This window comes from Drosophila tropicalis, unplaced genomic scaffold (genome assembly GCF_018151085.1).
Source record: "Drosophila tropicalis isolate 14030-0801.00 unplaced genomic scaffold, ASM1815108v1 contig_845, whole genome shotgun sequence".
Classification (NCBI taxonomy): Eukaryota; Metazoa; Arthropoda; class Insecta; order Diptera; family Drosophilidae; genus Drosophila; species Drosophila tropicalis.
The window spans coordinates 1,677,894-1,700,097 of NW_027173338.1; the positions used below are offsets into that span (position 1 = coordinate 1,677,894).

The window sequence follows — 22,204 nt, forward strand, 5'->3', positions numbered from 1 at the left end:
TCCTATTTGATAGTTTAAATGACTAGTACAGATTTTAATATTTGGATTATGAACCATAAACAATATAGTTTTGGTGTTGCTACAGCGAAAGAGATTCAATATGGATGAAATGGCTTCTAAATATTAAAATTTTTATGATATAATATATAATTTTTTTAAATACCAGAAAACAAACTGTTTTGGCACGATAAAAGTATTCCAAATATTTTAATATAAGTGTCACTTAAAAATTTTGCATTTTTAAAATAATTTTTATGTGTACATACACACTGAGCAGATACGCCTGGTAAAACATCTTGATGGACTTAAATAAATTTAGTTGCTATGTTGGAAAAAAAGCAAATTCTTTGAAAAAAAAAAAATATATGATCGGTTAGTATTGATTACATAGATTAGTATAGTTAAGATATCATAAGTATTTCATTACAATGTTAATTATAATATTAAAATCTATATGAGCTACAAAGAGTTTTGATTGATTCGAAAACAAAAAGTATCTGAAAACTTGAACTCAAGCGAAAGAGCCTTCGAAAGTCGTATAAACCAATATTAGAAACTAAATTTTCCGCTTTCGGCATGTCTACACGATATATATGTACATATACCAAATGCGTTTATATATATACGCACATAGATATGTATATAGACATGTATGTATATATAAATATAATTTTTGTAGTTTTGTCGACTTTTCAACTTGGTGGGGTAGTGGAATGAGTGGGTCTGGTGGTGCGGTATTGGTTTAGTTTGGTTGCTTTTTGGCGGTGTGCATTTGAAATATGGTCGCCTGTGCCACAAATAAATAACGCTTTGAAATCGGTCGCAAGTGGATACAGATATAGCCAACATTTCAAGTGTATGTGTACATACATACATGGGAAGGTGTGTGTGTGTGTTTGTGTGCGCTATCCACACCAACAAAATAGGAAAGAAACTAAAGGAAACCAGAAATGAATTAAAAGCAACCGTTGCAACGCGTTGGCTAACCAGCAATTCTTACTAAATATAAAGTCGCTTTTGATTTCTTACTCCCAATCAGGACTTTAAGCATCAGTTTATCTGTCAGTTGCCCTCATGGCTCGTAAATTCAAGAATCGTTTGTCACGTTTTACCCATAAAAGGATTTCAATTTTCTCAATGTAAAACGGAATTTGCATATAGAAGCACAAACACAAGATGGGGACAAATAAAATCAAATTTGATGTAAGAACAAAACAACAACAGCAACAGCACAAAAACTGTCAGGCTGTCATTTGCTTTCTTTTTTTTTTTTTTTGGTTTATTATCAATAAAATAAATTAAATCAAATTCTTTGTCATTTAATTGCCCATCGTAAAAATCAAGAGACATATAGATGCTGTTTATTGACTTAAAGTTGCCATATGAAGTGTTACCTCAGCTTTAATTTCGTTTCATTTGTCAATAGTTTTATGGTAGCAACTGTCAAGCGCAGAAGATGTTATGCGAGAGTAGGTCAAAGTCTTTTAAATATAAATGTAAGCTTAGCTTATCGCTGCATTTATTTGTGATTCTCAAGTAGTTTAAGCGTTGATTTGAATTGACATAAAGTCCTGAAGCGAAATCTGCTGCTGTGACAGAGTCATGTCTCATAAAAATGTCTTATGTCAATGTCTGACAAAATAAAAATATTATACGATATGCACAATTCGTTTCCATTATCCCTGACGGAACTACCTTTCAGTATTGCTTAATTGTGGGAAAAATCCAGCTCCATCGATGTTCGAACTCGAGAACAACAGAATTGTAGACTTTAGTACCCACCGACTAGATGGATCTATCTCTATCATTAATATCAAGTATTAAGAATGTCATATTAATAAGCGAATCAAACCGGTTTCCTATATAATTCCAGGACAATTTTGTCTAGGCTGCGTTTATGACATCAGTTAATTCATATACAAAAATACATGTCATAAAAACTTTTAAGATAAGCTTTCCAGATCCAAATGTAACTTCGAATCGAATATACCCCCAATAGAACAACAGAGAGACCTCATTACAGCCAAAACATACAAAACACTACTTAACAGTTCAAATTCACCACTCTACAAACATATTAAGCAAAGTAACAAAAGTAAAATACATAAAATATCATCGACACTAGAAAAAATTATACTATTATGCAAAGAAAACCATATCCCCTACCTCCCGCTCCCAAACAGAGCAATAACCCCCCCCTTGGACTTTCCCTACTGTTATAAACACTACACTACAAAAATACAGCAAACCCAACACAGCGACGAGTATTTATAGGCGGCACTTCCTTGATCTCAAGGCTAATTACAAGAATCACACATTTATATATACAGACGGCTCGTTGCAACACAACACTGCTACTTTTGCCATCACCACCGAAAAGGAAACCTTACAAAGAGGTTTACTACCACACTTCACATCAATACTATCAGCCGAAACCATAGCCATTCTTGACGCAATTAAACTAATTCAAAGTAGAAAAGGTAACTTTGTAATTTGTTCGGATTCTCTATCATCTATAAAATCTATCGGGAACATTGACAACAACAACTTTTACCCAACATTAATTAGGAATCTGCTTACCAAATCTGCACCCAAAATAAAACTACTTTGGATCCCCAGCCATTGTGGCATTGAAGGGAACGAACTTGCCGATTCAGTAGCTAAGTCCACAATCTATAGTCCGTTGCATTGCACCCCCAACTTCAACACTAAAGACATCGACAAATTTCTCAGAAACAAAAATATTCGACAACTTAGGAATAACATTGAACACTGCAATAGATGGTACCAACAAGTCAACACTAGCCTAACAAACTCAAGACACTATCTAAAATCATTTAGCCAGAACATAATAACACGTAGAGACCAAATAAAAATAGTAAGGCTTAGACTAGGACACACACGGCTCACCCAACAAGTATATATCGACCCCAACAACATCACCCCATGCCCAAACTGTTCATGTACAAGTAACCTCACCATTACCCACATCCTTAAAGAATGCCCAGCAACCCAGCACCTTAGAAACCAAATTTTCAAAAATACCTGCCCCCTTTCCATCCTTTCAAATCCCACGCCAGAAAATACATCCCTAATAATACAATTCCTTAACCTTTCACAAATATACCATTTATTGTAATTATAAGTATGTTAATATGTAAATATCTAAATATGTAAATACGTAAATGTGTAGGTAAATATGCAATTTTGTAAATATAAATGTATGTAAATACCAAGCCGAAGGCCTTAGCCGCCAGCGCTTTAGTTAATAAGCTAGTAATAATTTTAATTATTATTAACTTTATTATAAATAAATAAATAAATAAGTGATAAAATATATTGATTTGGCCATATTAAATAACAATTAAAGTTATAAGACGAAAGCCAAGTGAATGAGTGAAAAAAACAGTTAACTGATGCATTATAATTTGTTTTGATGGTAGCAAAATCGAAGATAAAGCTTGTGATTTAGAGGTCCTTTGAATTAAGTTCCAGAAAGTCATCATAAATAAAAGGTTTTTTAATTAAAAAAGTATTCTTCGAAAACGTTCTCCTCTTATCAGTATCATGTACTTTATAGCCTCCCCACGTATTTGTCAATGCATTTGCATAAGTCTGGGATATGTATCTATATGTATAAGTATATATGTATGTGTGTGTCAAATGTGTGTTATGTGCATACATATGTGTGTGTGCACTTCTTAACGAGATTTATTTGTAGACAACAGTTGGTGGCTATGTTTTTGTGGCAAAACAGCTAAAAGAAATTCATCAACGACAATCAGTCAGCCATCTCTTTTACTCTTTCTTTGATTTCTCTTTAACCCATCTCTGTCTCTCTCTCCCTATTCATTTGGGGAGCTATTTTGGCCACCCAAAAATACAACATTTTGATATAAGTAATGCCCGAAGATGAGGAAAAGAAATGTGCTACAAACAAACCAGAAAAAAAAACAAATGAAAAAAGGAAAAAAAAAAATTAAATTGCATTTGTGTGTTTCTCTTCTGCAACAATTTTACCTCCCCTTCTCCCTCTATAGTCATCTTCGTGCTTTCGTTCCTTTGGTCCCTTCCTTGAATTGTGTCTATTATGCGTGTGCAATTTCTATAAGTGTGTGGGTGTTAGTATGTGTATGTGTTTGTGTGTGTTTGTGCGATAGTCTTAGTTAAGCTTTACATTTGCACATTAAAAGGCGAATTGTGTTTGGAAGCATTTTTTGTTGCACTTCGTTTTAACTGGCATGGGAAAGCTCTTTTAAGCCTTTGAAAGGGAATAGAAAGAGTTTACTCAGTCAAGATGGTTTGTTATGGCATAACCGACACATTTACAATTTTGTAACTTAAAAACTAAAAACTGCAGATAGTTCCTCTAATACTAAAGTTAGTCATGAAACAGGATTGTTACAAGACAACAAGAAGAAATTCTCTTTTGAAACTCGTAAATGTATATTAAGAAACTTCTTTCTCAGTTTAGCTTATCTCACAGGGTTAAGTTGCTGACTCAAACTATCGAATTTGATTCGAATTTTACGTACTATCATTCCGGCTTTTTTTTTCTCTTACCTTCTATTTGACTATTTTAATAACTATAGACTTTAAACCCATATGTAGACATTTGCTTACCTCTCTCTACGATTCTATTAAATGGGTAATAATCTATACTTTCTTGTGCACTAATTAGAACGTCCTTATAAATTAAAGTTGTATAATGTCATCAAATTCAAAAAATTTGAATAAAGTTCGAGTTTAAGGTTTTTAGCTGTCGTTTTAGCGGTTAGCGTTGGTTGGGATCTATCTTTCCTATATCCAGCATCGAAAAATTTAGTTCTTTAGTAAAAGGGTTCAGTTATTAGCCAATAAAATATTCTGTTTATATGTTATAGTCATCTGATTTTTACCAAATGTGACAGAACTGCAGTACATGTATTTATAGACCACTTAGTTTGATAGTAATCCCAAAATAAGATTTAAACATTCTCATAGGATGAACAAAACGCCGAAATCTTTGGATTTTAGATCCAAAACCTTAAACATTTTTCTGTTTGTTTTATGTGGAATAAAAGTTTGCCAAACTTGGAATATTACAAAAGAAAAATCTAACTGAAATTGTCCAAACAAACCAATTCGATTTTTCTATATCAAAAATATATATTATATTTATACCCTTGCAAAAAGGGTATATTAATTTTGGTCAGAAGTGTGCAACGCATAGAACGAAGCATCTCCGACCATAAAAAGTATATATATTCTTGATCAGCACGACGAGACGAATTCAACTAGCCATGTCCGTCCGTCCGTCCGTCCGTCCGTCTGGATCAACGCAAACTCCTCCTAGACCGTAAGAGCTACAGAGCTGAAATTTTGCACGTAGGCTTGTATATACTGCAGGCGTTGTATATCTCGGATTCAGCCGGATCGGACCACTATATCATATAGCTCCCATACAAACCCCAAAGTCACGAACAGTGACTTTCTCAATAACTTCGTTATTTTCTGAGCTATTGTCGTGAAACTTAATATTAGAGAGTTTACTACGCCTATAAGCGACTATGCCAAATTTGATCAAGATCGGGTGACTATATAATATAGCTCCCATACAAACGGCCAAGTCACGAACAGTGACTTTCTCAATACCTTCGTTATTTGATGAGCTATTGTCGTGAAACTTAATATTAGAGAGTTTACTACGCCTATAAGCGACTATGCAAAATTTGATCAAGATCAGGTGACTATATCATATAGCTCCCATAGGAACGATTGGTCGAAAACAGTGACTTTTTTGACATTTCCAAAAATATGTCAAACCAGAATCTTGAGTGTGCGAAAAAAAACAGGCAAAGGCAAAGCAAAGAGCAAATGGAAATGAAGAAATGGCAAATCTGATGCCGATGGCATTTTGGTTTTTGCCGGGTTTTGGCTATATAATATGGAATGGATGGGCTATCGGTTGATCTGGCCAAGAGACTGTGTTGTCTTCTTCTTCTTTTTTATTTTTTCTATGGCCTATGCCAAAAAGCCGAAGAAGCTGAACATCGTTCAAATGTTATTTTTAAGCCACAAGAGGCAAAACGAGACACGAATGGCTATGGTATGAGATGAGGCAGCAACAGTTCGACGATCGGTCGGCCTTCCGTATATATATATATGTAGATACTATTATATAGTTAGGGGCTAAGTATAGATAATGTCTGTGTGTGTGTGTGTGCGCTTGCGCAGGAATTGAGTTTTGGTTGAATATTTTGGTCGGCAGATCGTTTTTGCTATATACCCAACTAAAAAATATATGTACATAACAAAAGTTTGCTATATATATATATATATATATCGGCAGCAAGTGTAGAAGATGAGACAAAGCTATAAATATGTATACATATACGAAATGAAAGTTCTTCGGAGGCGATCGCGACTACTCGGCAATGCCAAAGAATTAATTTGAGAATATTTTTTGCATCCTTTAGTGCATTACCGATTCTGTTGTCGACCCGTTCAGATCGGCATTATCCGGCCTGCCCATGGTCTATTGTTTATAATAAATATTAGAGTAAATTCAAGAACAAAAGAATTATAAAAAACTGAAACAATTTTCAAAACCAAAATACAAAAATCAATGATCAAAACCCTTTCAAAGAGTGTTCAAAAAAACCATAAAAATAAAATCCTGTGCTCGAATTGAGAGGAAAAATTACTGTTCTTCTTTTTTGAATCAAAGTGCATATTATATCATAAATAGTGGATATTGCGCGAAAGATAATGAAATACAATTACATTACTCAAATTTTGACTTGCTCCTGCTGCCGTTGCTGTTGCTGTTTATGGAGAACAGTTTGAAATGAATATACATGAAAAGAAAATTTCGAAAGATTATAAATAAAATGCTATGAATATCTCAAATTGCTATTTCATCCCATGGTATGTCTTTTACATGTGACTGTGTGTGTGTGTCTCTCTCTCTCGCTCTCACTCTGTGTCTGTGTGTGTGTGTGTGAGTATTTGATATTGGTATGCGATGAATAATACATTCATACATTCACTCACTTACTCATCGCTATTTTCGTGTTGCGGAAATATAAACTTACTCTACATACATATATATAAACTATATACCTACATATATATACATTTTCCCAGTGAAAGTTGTCCTCCATGTTTATATATACATAGATTTATTTTATTATATAAAATATTTCGAAAACGAAAGTTTTGACACGACAGATTGTTATATAATCATTAATGAGGTACAGTTCTATGGTGGAGGAAAAAGATAAAAAAATGAATTTTCTATTTAGCTAAAATTTAGTTTAAAATTTTTTTAAATAATTATTAGGACTAAAATAATAAAAATGGAATTTTCCTTTTAATTATTTTTTTTTTTTTTTTACAAATTTTTTCCAATGGCTTTTGCTATTTGTTTTATTAAATATCTAAAGGATAACAGTCAGGCAAGAAGTTTTGTTTATAATTAAATTAATTTTGTTTTAAATTTTGTTAACAAAATTATACAAATTTTTATATTCCAAATTTTTATTCATAGCCAATATTCATTTAAAGAAAATAGACTCATTTAAAATAATAGGATAACAATTATATATCTAGACATTTTCGAAAATTTTAAATAATAAAATTGTGTCAAGGCCCTTTTAAATTTGTCCATTTTTATATACATATATAATTAGAGGTTACTGGAGGCAATAAATAAATTTATGAGCTTTCTAAAAACCAAGAGTGATTTTTAAATAAGATTTCTTATTCAATTAATATAGATCAAATAATATTTTTAGAAAATAAAGTGTCCTCAAGAAAATCAAAATGCAAAACACAAAATGGTTAATAATTTATTTTAGTTTCAATAGTTTTTAGCATTCATCATAAATAATGTAGATGTATTTTTGCCTTTTACACGATCATTAATTTTAAGATACTTCAACGTGTTATTGACGTGTTAACATTAATGATTTCCAAATGGAGCTTGTTAATTAATTTCAATTGATAAAATCTGCCTCCATTAATGATTGTAATAGCATTTAAATAATTAGTTACATCATGACCCCCATAAGCCGCTTTGTTCCCATTTGTACCCGTTTTTTGACCAGACAATCCTCTTTGGCAAAAATATTATATTATCAACGTATGTAAATAAGTGTGTTTGTAGGGGGGAAAGGGGGCATCAAATATGCACGAGATGAAATATAAAAAGAGAGAACAAATTGCTAATTAAAATGCAACGATTGTAAACTTTTTATTCATTTGCATTTCACCAGCTGACACGTTGACAATTTTCATTACAATTCGATTAAGTTTTACACAACAAACAAACAGACACACCCACACAAATGCAAAGCAGTTAATGTTAATTGCAACAAAACATTGCCACAAATAGCAACCATTTTGGTGAAAAACGGCATAAAAAACTTCAAATGTAACAACCATATAAAGATTTTCAAATTTCTTGATATTTAACATTTGAGATTCTATTCATGATTGGGTTTGAAATCGTCTCGAAGAAGAATTTGTTTCTCTGATTCATTATCACTTCATTCAGTAATACTCTTGATTTGGTTGAATTTTCATTAATTATTTCAATCAGTTTATGTGAACAACACTAAAAGGCTAAAGCTTCGTTCATTGATGGTTTTTGGGAACCCCTTTGAAATCTGTTCCAAGGTGATAAGACAAAAGCAATGAAGATGGAATTCATTTAAAAATTTCTTGAAAATATTTGCCTAACAATGTAGTTTTTGATCTTGCTGAAATTTGCTATTTTTGTTGTTATTTTGTGTTGATTATTGAGAAATTCATTTTTACATATGGACATAGTCCGTCTATACATATGGACAGATTGCACCGCGTGTGTTTGCTACACTTAAGGCAAGGCCTGGGAAACGCCTGCAGATTGCATCCATGTGCCACATCCTGCCCAGTCTGTCTCTCTCTCTCGCCTAGTCATTTGTGGCATCAACCGTAGAAGTCAGCGCCGCGTGGGTATTGCCGGTCTCTGTGGCTTCAACTTCAAGTAGGTAAAATTAAAAGGGAACGAATAGCAATGGAAAAAAATGCATAAGTCGAAGAAAACATATGTGTGTTTCTTTCTGCTCTCTTTGGGCTTGACCTGACCCCGACTCGGGGTCGATGTTGATGTCGACGTTGGTTCTTCATGTGGGTCTTAGATTTAAATTTAGGCACCTATATAAACGCATGTTTACACTGCGCCAAGAACACAGTCGCCTTCATCAGTTCGTCTCGTTAACTTCTACATTTTCAAATTAAAAATCGAAAAAAATAAACATAAATGAATAGAAAAACGAAAACCTGAAAACCGGAATTCCGTTTTAGTTTCTAAAATCGAAATTGCATTTTCTGTGGCAAATTTTGTTGAATGAAAAACATTTCAAACACCAAAAAGAAGAGAAAGTCTCTTAAGCTCGAAAGCCAAAACCGTGAAGGGACAGAAAACGTGGTGGGTGTTGGGCATGGCGGCGGGCGCTGTGATGAGGAAGGGAGTGTGGCCATGTGGCGCAAAATATGTGCATACAAACCAAAAAAAAAAAACAAAAGTTGAACAAAAAAGTCGCAATTTTATTACAGGAGAGAAAAAAAAAAAAAAAAAAAAAATGAAAAACAAAACAACAACAAAAATACAAGCAAAAAGTTATGAATTTTTTGTGCAGGCGCGTGAAAGATGCAAAACAACATAAAACAAAAAAATATAACCGAAAACAGATACCACCAAGAAGTAAAAGTACGGGGCGGGGGCACGGGAAAGGGGCAGGAGTTAAAGTCTGATATAGGGAGAGCTGATGGTCGAGGTAGAGTGGGCCGGATGGAGGCTGCCCAGTCACATATAAACACACTCCAGTGCGCTTAAAAATTGCTTTATTGCAGTTGGACTATAAAAACGCACGGCAAAAACTGGTAAAAACACAAACAACACAGCAGAGAAAAACCCAACCAGGAAAATTTGCATGCCACAAGAAATAAGCTCAAGGATTTAAAGAAAACAACCGAAAAACCAGGAAAGAAGCAAAATGTTGGAAAAGATTTCGAACCAAAAAACACACTCGAAATGCCAGCCACAAAACTCTTTTACAATTCTGCAATTACAGTTATCAAGGGAAACGCTCGAAAGGGACAAAAGAAACATGGCCATTATTACAGATATCGCAGGATGTGTGTATTCGCGCGCGTTTGTGTGTGTGTGTGTAGTTTTTTGTGCCATCATAAAACTAAAGTGTTAACGTGTGTGTCATAAAAGTGTAAACCGAATTACATTATCCAAATATATAGATGGCAGATATATATGTAGCTACTTGGCCTCTTGAGAGTTCCATGCTTCCTTGCATTCAATAGTATATTAAATAAGCATATGGAATGTAAAGAAGTATGGAGCGAAATCTGGTCAGACATCATCTACAATATAATCTCAATGAAATAAAGTGCAAGTGACTCTATGAAACAAGTTGAAAAAGTGTAAGTAAAGTTATTTGATTTAATTTTTATGATTAAGACAATGTTGACTTTGAATGACTTAGAATTTATGACCATTTAGTTCAAAGTATTTAGTGAGGAACTTCAAAAAAGGACTCTTGTTAAAAATACTTATATGTATTTCACCTTTACATCTGGATATCTTGCTTGTTCGTTATGGTATTTCAAAATGTATATGAAATCATATTGAAAGATCTGTAGTTTGCCTAACAGTTGACATTTAAACTTGACTTAAATATTTCTTATTAAAATTGATTTGGTTTTAAGCTTAGTTGAATTCCTTCACTCTTTTACTTAAGCTGAATAGCCTTTAGCTTCCTCAAGTATATAAGAATTACAGTCTAGGAGTTAAAATGTGAATACATCTTACACTTAATAATTGTCAACCCTTTTTGACACCTATCATAATGATTTGGACTAGCATTGGATGAAATAAAGGTATTAAACTTATATGTTCATCATAAACTTATCATAAAGTTAAACAATGTGAGAATTTAAAGATAAAAACAAATTTTGAATAGAATCAAGTCCAGTTCAAATCTCTGATTAAAAGTATTTCCAAATATATTGTCGAAAATGTATCCTTCTTTACTCAGTCAGCTGACAAATTAAAAATCCCATAACTTTTAAAGATTTTAATAGATTTCATAGATTTTCAACATGAGAGAGATTATAAATCATTTTTTACAAAAGTCATTCCATTTTTTTTGGTAGAGATCTTTTAAGCGTTTAATATTTATTGCTCATTCTGAAGCCAAAGCAAACTAGTTATAATATTATACATTGCCACCATAAAAAACAGACATTTATCTATTCAAAAATACAAATATGCCATATATATGTACATACATACATATATACATACATACATACGTACGTATATAAATATATGTAAAGGAAAAAAATATGAAGAGCAATTGAAATACTTTTGGGCTGCTCATTTTAAAAATAGCAAAATACGTAAGCGATGCGATATAGAGAAACAAATAGAAAATTGCTGAAAATATTTATATTTCTTTTTATATGTTTGTTTGTATATACATATGTACATATATACGTAGATATAGTATATATACTTATGGATTTTATCTGTGTAATATGGATCACATTTCACTAGTTCAAGTGCTTTTAAAATAGAGTCGAGTGAGCGAGAATTTTGATGTTTTACACACACACACACACACATGGTCCATGGTGCAATATTGTCTATGCCACATTGTGAATGTTGTTTAGTAACGGTAAACTGTAAACGGTAAATGTATTATATAACCACAGCTCGAATTACAGTTAAGCACATGACCAGGGCAGACACTAAGCCCCATCTCACACGCCCTCAACATGTGCGCCAAAGTGGATTTACCAAGTTGAAATTATCGCTGAGCACATGTGGCGCCATCTACCGGCAGCGGGTGGCTATAACTTAATGCAATTAATATGCAAAATCGTGACACACACACACAAACACACATTTATCCGGAAAGAGGAAGGACTACGACGACGACGACTACGGCGATGGCGACGTGCACAGCATGTGCAGAACGATGCAGATGCAGTCCAGGTCCAGGAGTTCAGAGTTCTGGGCACATCCTCATTTCTAGCAGCGCATTAAAAGCACGGCAAAGGCGGCATGAGAAGAAGCAGCAGCAGCGGCAGTGGCAGTGGCAAGTGAGGAGCTAGGTAATGGCAAAGTGCGCCAAATTGATGAGCGTCACGTGCGTTTTGCTCTCTTTGTGTATGTGAGTGTATATGCTTCTGTGTGTGTGTGTGTGCCGACTGTAACGGTGGCCGTGTCATTTCATGTGGGTGTAATCTGTCAGTGATGGCATCCGAGAACCTGTTTAAAATTAACTAAAACCAATCCACTAACTTGGTAAAAACAACGAATTTGGATGGGCTTACTAATTACTATATTAAGTTGTGTGCTAATTATGATTAATAAATGTTACAAATTATAAATTTAAAATCCTAAATGTCCTTAAATTTGCATTAAAACTTTTTTTAATAGTTCCCATGTTTAGGAGTATAAAATGTATACTACTTAGAAACACATTGATAGTGCCTAAGATAGTAGCGACAACGTGTCGACAAAACAAAAAGTAAGACAAATATTTTACAATAAATTTAAATTTGGCTTTTGCACAATTGCTTGGCGATTAGACCGAACCGGATAATTTAGAATATTTTAATTAAAATTTACCTTAATTTTACGTTTTATGACATAAAAATGGCAAAATAAATCTTTAAAGTAACTGTATTCTTCACGTTATCGAAGCCTTAACTACTAATTCGCTTCTAAGGTCGACAAAAACTACCTAAATCCACAAAAATTACTTTTCTTTGTTAGGAGTTACACAAAGGATAGTCAAAAGATAGGCAGAAAGTTACAAAATATAAATAAGGATGAGGAATTAACTTAACAATATTGATGATCACTTTTAGACAACGCTTAGCCAAGAGTGTCAAGGCATGTCCTTAAAGCGGTTAAAATGGGTTATGAATCTTTTATTTATAAATAGCAGTAGATAAGTCTCAACGATCCATTCTTGAAGAATCTGGTTAGATTCTGATTCAGTTATAACGGTTGTGTTAACTACTTAACTACTTTCTTGAATATACAGAAGATATATTTATGCATTTTGCCTACATTCCAAAAATGTGCCATCTCTGATGGTTTCGTATCATTTGGTTTATTTTGAGTTGTTTTTGTTGTTGCTGCTGCTGCTGCCTTGGCAAGTCGTAAAAGTAAACAGACCATGTGGTGTAGTAGTATGCTATAAAGCGCTTAATTTTTCTTCTTTCTTGTTATTGTTGCTTATTTTTGTTTTGCTTGTTCACCAGGTGAGAAGAAGTAAAGGTAACTTCAGTTACATATTCGTTGCATATTTTAAGGCGTTTATTTTTTTGTGTGCTTTATTTTTTGTTGCTTAAAGCTATCCTATTTTAATATACAACATATTATAACATAGCTGCTGACCTAGATTCAATGGAAACAGCTACCGTTGTTACTGCAGCCACGCCCACACCACTTAAAGAGAGAGAAGTGAGGGGGAGCAGAATGGGTGTTTGCCACAAAATGGCAAATTAGTTTCAATTAAATAATGTTGTCGCAATTTAGAGACGACCAAGCAGGCAGGCAGGCAGGAAGGCAGGCGAAATCCCAGCAGACAAGGGCTAGTCGAACTCATCCTTATTCACTTGGTTTACTTGCTTTGCTTCACCACCCTCTTCATGTGTCTCTTAAAACAAATATGGAGACTCTGAGTTCATGCATAACGCAAATGTTGGAAACGCCGCAAGGAGCAACAGCGTCCACAACAGCGGGCAACATCCAGAGCCGGTATCCAGAGTCGTTTCGACGTTGTCCTTGCTGTTGTCCTCCCAGCATGTCCACGCAATAACGATTGTGGCAGCATAATGCCCATAATGCCCTCATAATTACTGCACACACACACACACAACTCCCTTGCTCCTCTGTCCCTTTCTGGCAGCCTCAAAAAATGAGCTTGGGGTATATGTACGTGTTGACAGGACATCACAATCTATGCCAGAACGCGCTCTGAGGGTAGAAGACAGTAGACAGACAGTATCCTGGAGAGTCTTGGTCTTGGTTCATGCAATTTGCATTTAATGTACGCTTTGTTTTATTATTTTGAGTGTACTCATTAAAATACACACGCAACATTTATGAAATTAATATTGGCCTAGTATACAAACACACACTCGACAACACACACACACACAGTCACTCACACATATACATCCAGACAGAAAACGAGATGGAGAAAGCCAAGGAATGGACTAATAACTTTTGTTGTTTTTTTTTTGCTATATAATGAGAGAATTGTGCTTTGCATAAATTTTCATTTCTTTTGAAAATTAAATAAATAATCTTTGTAGCATACTTTTAGGGGTTGCTCGCTATACTTAATTGCTATTTAGAAAGAAATAGGAAAGACTAAGAAATGTACAAAGAGTCAAATAATTGAACAGAAATTTTTGTAAAAAATATATTATGAAAACTAAAATTAATAAACTGACTTTTGACCTTTTCCACAATGTTCACTTTCTTAGTCTGTCCTTTTTTTCTTCTTATTAGAATCCTCTATCTCTAGAAAAACCCCTAGTTAAATAATTGTGTTGTAGGTTCTATCATATTGAGATCTTTGGATTGAGTATTTGATACTTAAGAGAGTGTTCAATACATTCAAATGTCAAACTATGTAAGTTTATTCTAGATAGTCATAAGTGTTGGGCGAATAATGGAACATTTTTAAGTATCTTGAACTTTGGAAAACAGTTTAATTAGCTGCTCTTATCTGATCGTAGCTGACTATCTTTATCTCAGCTACAAAAATAGCATACAGTAAGTGTAAGTACTTGTGGATTGACAGATTAATTTAAACATTAAGAAATTGATTATGTCTTGGATTTAAATTGAATTAGGCACTAAATGTTGTTGTTTATCATTGTTTAATGTGTCTTTTCTTGTTGCCAATCTTCTCCGTTCTATATTTTGTTAGATCGATTCAAAATCTTTTAACTCATCCAATATAATTTCTTAAATTTATTGTGTTAACACCTACAAGTAGTACATGTCTGTTTATTTTGTTTATTTATAGTCAAATTAATTAAAAAACTATTTTTTAAACTCTCCGTGGTTAAGCAACAAGTTGTGTATTTAAATGGTGTTGCGGGATGGTTCTTAGATTTCCACTCTAATCAACAAGCGGTTTCCGTAATTTATTGCCCACGGTCATAATCTATAATTAAAATCATTTTTAACTAACAATGCTGTCGGTACATTTAGTTATTCGGTGTACATTAATATTAATAGCTAATATTAAACTCACTTAAATGGCTTAATTAAATTGCCACTTGTATAAAAATAAATTGTCGCATTGCGTGTTTTTGTGTTTAAACAAAATGCATACAAAAAAATATTTAACCAGCCACAAACAATTAATCAGGCAGAGAGAGAGAAGGAGAGAGAGAAACACAACACAAAACTGTTTTTACAACAAATTTGCATAAATTAAACAACCAATATAAAAATTTCCGTAAACATAATTAGAAATGTGATAGTCCACAATTGATTTATGCAAATTGCAAAACCACAAAACAAAATGCAAATTTCGCATATAACAAGAAAAGTCTCCACGAGTAAATAGTAGTTTACAAGTGTTGCACCAATCGAGTAAATAAATTAATATAAATCCATATAAAAACATAAATAAATATTATTCGAGTACAACTTATTTGCATGTTAGATTACGTTTCGGTTTGTTGTCAATTCCAAACTAAATATTAATGCATATTGAAATGTGGAATGCTCGTTCGAGTTCATGTTGCATGTTGCAATGTAATATGAAATGTCGGTCTCACTTCGCAGAGCTGTGTGCAACCAAGTGCAAAACCAAATCAACCAAAAATGTGCGTAATAAATATTAATTGAATATACATTTTGCACTTCCTTTCGCCCAAACACACCGCCCACTCTATGTCACGACACTGTATCGAGTGGATGTAATAAATTCAATTTCCATAAATGATGAGAAAAAATTCTCTTTATCCCAGATTTGTTTTCTAAATAACTATGTTCCAGATATGGAATTGGCAAGAAATCAATTTCAATCGATTAAACCGAGTCAACTTAACGCTGCAACTAAGCCCAGTCACTGGGACTTGAAGCTGAAAATAAGGTCAGCTAAAATTTGGAAATCATTAAACATTTTTCACCAGGGTTTTCATAAAGTTTGTTTATTCTTTTTAATGCAGTTTTCTCTTAGAAGGCAAGCTTCTTGTATTTATATTAGTCTTACCATTAATTAGACCTATTAGGTACCACGTCTCAAAGGGATAAAATGTCTATAGTCCCAGATACTCAGTCTAGATATGTTAATGATTAGCTTATCTAAATACTTACGTCTAAACGAAAACTACAAATGAAAGGTTGGTGAGTTTAACGAGAGAGTTCTTGTTAATAAATTCGAATACATTTGTAGAAAAATCTTTCGTAGTAAAAAACATTGAATCTGTACAGTATTTAGGACAATGTGAAGTTAAGTTGGAAATAGAGTTTACATTGAAGATGACTACAAGTTGATTAGTTAAATTCGAAAAGGAACGAAAAAAAGCTGCTGCGGATTTTTGTAATTTGTTACAGAGGGTCTAAACAAGACGTTGGGCAAGATTGGTTGTGAAATTGTAACTCCTTAGGAATCGTTAGGAATTGTGATCCCAAAATAAGAAACTTGACGTAAGCTAAGACTTAGAGATAAATTAGTTTTTGATTTCAGAAATTGTCAATAAATAAACATTGTTTTTCTTAAGGATTCGAATCTTGAAGATGAATGAAGCCAAGAATAATACGAGCCTACCAACTTAGACTTATAAACATGTGTAGCTAAACTATTTATAGTTAAAAGTCAACAAAAGTCTGGGTAATCTATGGGCGAATGTAAGGTTAAAAGCAGATCATAGGTGGTATGAAACTAGTTTCATGAGTTTCTTCTAAATGACGAACAAATGTAGTTTCAATTTTCGTTGACCAGAAATGTGCTAAAATGTTATTTATTTACTCAAATAATTCTTGTTTATTTAATTGTTTGATAAATTGTTTGGAAAGCTTGCATGGGAATGTTTTATTTAGTCAGCTTAATGGTTATTCTAACTAATGAGACTGTGATAAATAACAATTAAAGAACTCGATTTAATCAAGAGTGTTGATCATTTAATCGAAATATACTTGTCAAATGCAAAATTTAACAGCAACTAACGTAAATTCTAGCTAAGCTTGCAGTATTTGTTTGACCGCATAGAAATGCTCAATTGAGTGCCTATACCAGACAAAACTCCGCACACACACACACACACATACACATACACCACAAATACACCCACATGGTCTAAGATTTCAACACCTGAATGGTTTTAGAAGATGCACTAAACATTTGGAGTATGGGCGGTTTGTGGGAGGGGTTTTTGTCAAGTTGTCTTCGGCATTTACTCAACTTGAACTAAAACAGTCTCTGTTTTTAGTGTTTGAGTACGTATTCAATCAATTCCAACTGAATAACGTTTTCATGCATAATTTGCTATTGTCTATTGCGTGTGTGTGTGTGTGTGTGTGTGTGTGTGCGGTGTGTGTCTGTGTGTGAGCATGCTTAATATGGCAATTAAAAGATGATTCCAATTAGGAAGCATCTATTGGATGTTGCATAATCATGACACAATATCTCGCCTCAGCCTTATTAAGTTGAATGCAAATTGCATTAGCATTAGATAGAGCCAACATTTAATTGACATAATAAACTTGAAATAGAAGTGGTAATAATTTCAAAAATGAAAAGCAGACAGAGAAACTGTCTCTAATTATTACCTTAAGCGAAGGATTAGAGTTTAAATTGAAGAAGTTTATGAGATTTACACTAAAAATAAAAAGATAATTCTTTCGCTCTTTGCATCATGTTTTTTGCAGTGTGTTCCTCCTCTGATCTCTGGACCTCAGGACCAGATGCGTTTAATTGGATTTATGGACATAAATGGTTTCAATTCCATAACCGCTGTCCCTTCCTGAAGGGCAGTCATTAGTTACAGCATTGGCTGTTTAGTTATCGTGGCACAAATAGGCAATTAATTTATGATGTCCTTACCGACGTTGCCGTTATGGAAATACCCAGTACCAAGAGCAGCTGCTCATGATGTTGAACTAACTTTGGTTAAATTAAAAAATGGATGGTTGTGTATTCTATTCACACATTTCCTATAAAAGCGCACCTATTGGTCAGTAGAAAGAACAAAAAAAGCAACTCTCTGCGCCAAACAAAATATTTGGACAGATGTTTTCATTGTTTTGATTAAATGTTATAGATTAAAAATGATTTATACGTTTTTTTAATCATCTTGTTTTAATATTTTAATATTTAAATTTTCTATCGAAGAAAGATTTAAACCATTTTCGGCTGTTTCTCTTAATAAACCCTTTCATTTAAATGAGTGTAGGGTATAAAACAAGCTCTCGAATTTATTACCAAATCAAGTTTTATTTAAATTTCACCATTTAAAAGGACATCACTGAACGGAATGGTTCATGGTTCCTGGATCTCAACAATACAAATCTCAAATAACAGAGAAAAATATGCATTTTCTAAAGCCTTTCTTCTTCTACCCCTTTATATCCTTTTGGCATTTTAATCAAATTTTCGAGTTAATTCAATTTGCTTTTCACTGATTCACACGTTTTTGACTGGCTTAAATTTACCAAAAAGGCTTTTCTTTCCCCTCATATGTACACACACACACCCAAACATAGATAATTTGAAGCTCATTAAAACACATTTGCAGTCAACTGGCAAAAGCAGAGTAGAAGAAGAAAAAAAATAAAAAAAAGAACAGAATGGAAAATATAAAATAGAGAAAAACTTCAAACTAAAAATGCCAACGCAGCGGCTGCTATAATGTGTCCATGTGTGTATCTCTTCTGTACGTGTGTGTGTGTGTGTGTCTGCATTGTGCATTTGGTGAATAAAAATTTTGTGCAACGAAAATGAAATTTGCAACGGAAGTTATTTCACGCTTTAGAGCTCGCTCCCGCACGTCAAAACTAACTAACGAAGTAACAGGCAACAGGAGCAGAAGCAAAAGCAGAAGCTGGAACAGGATCAGGAGCCGAATGAGGAGCATGTCATGAGAACCAAGATATGAAAGGAGAAGGGGAATTAAACTGTAAAACATGCTGTCAGTATGTCCATGTCAGTGAATGTGTGTGTGTGAGAGTGTAAGTGGGTGTTTGTATATGTTGGTGTGTGTATATGATTGCCACATAATTGGTTTCAAGTTACAACAACACCAACTATAAGCCACATTGCAACAAGTTTAATTAACATAAAATATGCAACAAGACAAGCCAAAAGAGCGAAAGGGACACAGATACCCAGAAAAATAGATACATAGACCGATAGAGAGAGGAGAAAAGTAAAGGGGAAACTTTTTAAATCGAATTACAATGAAATATATTATTACAGTCAGCCCACCTCAGCAAAATAACGCACCTGATTATACATTTTTTTTTTCGTTAACACAATTTCAATCAGAATAACTTACATACTTATGTACATACATATATGTATTTTTTGTTCACTCATAATTACAACAACAGCTTGGCCATCCGAAATTGCGTCCTCTAGCGTACACAATCAGCGAATGGGAGAAGGAATTTGTTTTATTCCGAGCTCTTTTCTTTTTTCTCCTTTGCTGCAGACGCCTCTCATTTATTAATTCCAATCCATTTGTGTTCTCTGATTTACGGCACAACCAACCCGCACCATCTCTACCACCCCACCCATAAATTGTGTAATAAATGAAGCTGTTGAAGGATATTGGTTAGCCTTCGACGACCTCTCGAATATTGGAATAGTTGTGTGTGTGTGTGCAAGGACACACACAGACACATTTGTATGTGCAGATTTTTGGAGCATAAATAGAGAACGGAGAGTGAAAGCTGCTTTGCATTAATAAATGAAATATACCAAGGTGTGTATGGATAAAAGTTTTCGGAGGGGGAGTAGTACTATTTTATGGTAACATTTGGTGGGGAATTTTCGCTTGAGAAGCATTCAGAGAAAAAAGTTATAAATCTTCTTGTTTACCTTTGATTTGATTAGATTTATAATTATTGTAGTTTTTTCCACCTTTTATTCAATTATGACTCAGAATTCGCTATATTTCGTAAACGTTAATTTCAGATAGAGAATCGGATATTAAAGAAATTTAAGATCCTTATACTAAAGAGTCTAATTACGAGTAATAATCATCAAAATCATAATCTTGAGAATTTATTAGTAGATTTTTTGGTCAATATTTGTTTCTATCTCAATTTATGTTTTTATAAAGACTAAATACTCTTTTGAATCAGAAAAAATATAAAAGAACCAAGAAAAGGATATTTCGACATTTTTTTTTTCGTTATAACAGGTAACTAGGCAACATGAATTTAAGATAAAACCTTAAGAAAGTTCACATTTACAATTGAACAACTCTAAATGTTCACCAAAGTTTATTTGAAAGTTAATATTTTGTGATTCTTTAGAATTTGTTTCGCGTGAGAAGGCAACCAAAAATTTAAAAATGCAATTTTCATGAAACTCCTGAAACTTTCAATTAAAATATTCATTCATTCTTCTATCATTTCTCTGCTGAAATGCCCAAAAGCCATACCAAAAGTGTTGAAGTGTTATACAACTTAAATTAAAATGACTTTGTCAAGTTGTTTTTCATTTGCCTCTCGTCCTCCCACTCAACTCAGCATGCATCTTTTGTATTGCCATTAACTAAAAAAAAAAAGTGCTATAAATAATTCGAATTTAATACTTTATTTTTTCTTGTTTTTTCAATTTTTTTTGGTTGTTTTTTTTTTTTTGCTGTTTGCTGCCTTGTTGCTTTCTACTTTGGCAGAAGTTTGTAATTATTTTCCTACTTCGTTTGCCACAAGTGTGAAAATAAGCACAACTTTTTCGTGTGAAGCCATTTTCCTTGTTTTTGGGTTTCTACCACTTTCCCTTCCCTCCCTTCCGCTCCCTAGACCTTGCAACAGTCACAAAAAGTGTGGTAAAAGTTTTTTTTATGGCTGCCGAACAAGTTTTGCATTGTAAAACGGTATGAGGAAAGGGGGATAGGAAAATGGGAAAGGAAATAGGGAGCCATTAAAAATTGTATAGAAAAATAATATGGTCAATGGGTTGGTGTCTGAGCTAAAAGTTAGTCAGGTTTCCACCAAAGTATAGAGAAGATCGGATGGAAAAAAAAACAACCACCACAGAATGTCGAAGAAGTTGAGAAAGAGCAACTGACAATGTGAGAATATGAGATAGGGAGAGAGAGAGAGAGAGGTGGAGGGAGGAAATACATTGATAACAGCTGCTCATTCCATCTAGAAACCAGTTTTTCCGTCTTGTTTTCCACCACTTCCGAATTTTCATTTATTTTCTCTTAGATTTCTGCTTGGAGTGCTCGCAAAATCTTTTGTTCCATCTAAAGTTCAGCCCAAGGAGAGATTCCTCAAAAGAAAAAAATGGCCGCACTAGATAATTACTTTTATAAAATCAATTCCAAAAATCCTGATATCCAAAATGAATTACTTGAGATTTTCCGCTTAGAACAAAGTTTTTCACCTGAGCGTTCAATCACCTTAGTTCAGATACGTGGTAAGTACAGTTGATCAAGAACTGAAAATATAATTACTTGTATAATTATTTTCCATGCAGCTGCTTATATTGAATTGACTGGCAATCGTTTTCCTGTAAAAGGTGGCACTCGTGTTGAAATGTCCTTTATTTTAACAATACCATTTGTTTGTTGTTATTCCAATACGATTGGTTCATTATGTTTCTATCTAATGAATGCAACTGAGGCCGATAAGCAACAATATCTCCAACAATGAACAAAGATAAGGTGAAGCAGGATTTGAGGTGAAGTGCAACGTAAATACAAGTCAAATTTTAGTCAAATGTGTGCAAATTTAAATAGTTAAGAAAAAATATATATATATTTTAAATATACATTTAATTCTGGATTATAAACGAATTGAGTATACCGATTTAATTAAATAAATTTCTTTTATGATCTTATCTTGCGTTTACAGCCAAGACAATTACCATATGGTTATGATCCCTGCTAAGACTGTTCTACAGATCACTCTCTGCTGTTTATAGCAAAGTTTATGCTG

General features: G+C 33.4%; 1 long non-coding RNA gene across 1 annotated transcript; it reads left to right on the top strand.

Moving 5' to 3' along the window:
* The first annotated feature begins 19,888 nt into the window (after positions 1 to 19,888).
* On the top strand, positions 19,889 to 22,062 carry LOC137581444 (uncharacterized). The gene is made up of 3 exons (XR_011033158.1): positions 19,889 to 20,013; positions 21,473 to 21,683; positions 21,744 to 22,062. It is a non-coding gene; the product is annotated as an uncharacterized lncRNA (long non-coding RNA).
* Positions 22,063 to 22,204: the final 142 nt, after the last annotated feature.